This window comes from Grammomys surdaster, unplaced genomic scaffold, assembly GCF_004785775.1.
Source record: "Grammomys surdaster isolate TR1022 unplaced genomic scaffold, NIH_TR_1.0 101, whole genome shotgun sequence".
NCBI lineage: Eukaryota > Metazoa > Chordata > Mammalia > Rodentia > Muridae > Grammomys > Grammomys surdaster.
Window position 1 is genome coordinate 14,381 of NW_021604580.1, and position 2,555 is coordinate 16,935.

A 2,555-nucleotide genomic window follows, 5' to 3' on the forward strand; every position below is an offset into this window, starting at 1 on the left:
AACAAAATTGTAGAAGAAAACTTCCCTAACCTAAAGAAAGAGATGCCCATAAACATACAAGAGGCCTACAGAACTTCAAACAGATTGAACCAGAAAAGAAATTCCTCCTGTCACATAACAGTCAAAACACCAAATGCACAAGACAAAGAAAGAATATTAAGAGCAGTAAGGGGAAAAGGTCAAGTAACATATAAAGGCAAACCTATCAGAATTGTACCAAACTTCTCACCAGAGACTATGAAAGCCAGAAGATCCTGGGCAGGTGTTATACAGACCTTAAGATAACACAAATGCCAGCCCCAGCTACTATACCCAGCAAAACTCTAAATTACAGTAGACAAAGAAACCAAGATACTTCATGACAAAAACAAATTTACACATTATCTTTCCACAAATCCAGCCCTACAAAGGATAATAGATGCAAAATGTCATAACAAGGATTGAAACTACACCCTAGAAAAAGCAAGAAAGTTATCTCCTTTCAACAAACCCAAAAGAAAATAGCCACACAAACATAAAAATATAAACACTTGAAAATAATCATTCATCAAGGTTCACCAATATAGAGCATTATATTGATTAGCACTTTCTGGAACACAAAGAATAGTTTTGGTAACACTGACATTGTCACCAAATCCAGTACTTCTGTAGAAAGGACCACAGGAAAAAAGCAAGATGAAGAAATTATTGGCATATGATCATACTGAGAAAATGCTCAGACCTTTAGTTCCAGCTATAACAGCTCAGAATTATAGTTCAACATTCTCTGATTAAATATGCCCCTTGACTCTGGCCAACTAGGTCTGACATCCTCTTTTACAATACAAATGTTTAGGTCTTTATTTCTCAATGATAAGTACAATTTTCAATTATGTGGATAGTAAGTTATCAAAACATGTATCTTCCACCAGACTCAGCCAAGAGCCCTCTGAAAACAGAAGCTTCATAGCATCATTTACATCCCATCCAGGATCAGTACTTAGCTAGTTCATAGACCATAGAGAATTTTGCATATGCAACCAAATCAATTGATTAGTCTGTGAGTTTTTATAAAACCTTACTGAAAGACTATGAGCATCTCAGAAACCCAAGGAAGAGTATTTGTGCGAACGTTTTGCTGCTTTTTGATGAATTCAGGTTTTGAATAGCTGGATTTAAGAGCTAAGGACAGCCAAACGAACAAGTTTGTTTGTGTCACACAAGTACCATTTAAGATAAAATTTTGGCTCTCAGCTCCCGGTAGAAGTGGCGGCATCTCCTGCTCCCGTGCGCCCTGACGGTGCTCGTTGGGCTCCCGTCCAGGTCCCCGGCGGCGCGAAAGGCAAGATGTTGAGGCGCAATCTGGATGACCGAGATGCTCGAACAAAACAACTGCAGGATGCTGTCACAAATGTGGAGAAGCATTTTGGAGAGCTTTGCCAAATCTTTGCTGCTTATGTACGGAAAACTGCCAGACTTCGAGACAACGCCGACCTCCTGGTGAATAAAATCAACATGTATGCCTCTACGGAGACCCCGAATTTAAAGCAGGGTCTGAAAGACTTTGCTGATGAGTTTGCCAAACTTCAAGATTACCGCCAGGCAAAGGTTGAAAGACTTGAAGGAAAAGTAGTTGAACCTTTGAAAGCTTATGGGATCATTGTAAAAGATGAAACGAGATGATCTCAGAGCAACGTTAACAGCAAGGAATCGAGAAGCCAAACAGCTACCTTAATTAGAAAGGACACGCCAGCGAAACCCGTCTGTCTGATCGACATGTAATTTCACTAGCAGAAACTGAATTACAGAGAGCCACAATTGATGCTATCCGCACAAGTCGTCATTTGGAGGAAACTATTGACAATTTTGAAAAGCAGAAAATAAAGGACATAAAGAACATATTATCTGAGTTTATCACAGTTGAAACGTTATTTCATGGCAGAGCTTTAGAGGTCTTCACTGCTGCCTACCAAAATATACAAAAAAAATTGATGAGGATGAAGACCTAGAGGTTTTCCGAAATTCTTTGTATCTATCAGATTATCCATCTCGTTTAGATATTGTAAGAGCAAATTCAAAGTCACCTCTTGAGAGATCATTGTCAACTAAGTGCACATCCGGAACTGGACAGATAGCCACCTGTCGAACAAGGAAGGATCAACAAGTAGAAGATGAAGATGATGACGTTACATCATGATGATGAATTAGAAGTTACAGAAGATGAAAACTAATTTAAAAAAGAACTCACATTTCTGTTTTCATGTCAGATGACGTGAAATGTAGGATGGCTTTATACTCACTTGACAGGTTAAACTATAAAATGAAATGCTACTATGAAACGGGGGGTGGTAAAGGAAATTATGCTGATAAGAAAAAAAAATGAAGATTTTTTTCTGAAGTGCAAAAAAAATAAGATAAAATTTTTTTAAAGTTTTTCTAACAAGAAAATTACTCTCCAAAAAAACTTTAAAAAAAAAGACAGAAAGAAAGAAAACAAAGAAAAAGAAGAAGAAAGAGTTGGGAGTGTAAAAGATCAAAATATATTGTGTCCAAGAATGAGATTCTCAAAGAATAAT

General features: G+C 37.4%; 1 pseudogene; it reads left to right on the forward strand.

Annotated features, from left to right (window-relative positions):
• Positions 1 to 1,311: 1,311 nt before the first annotated feature.
• Positions 1,312 to 2,317, forward strand: LOC114639783 (annotated as a pseudogene).
• Positions 2,318 to 2,555: the final 238 nt, after the last annotated feature.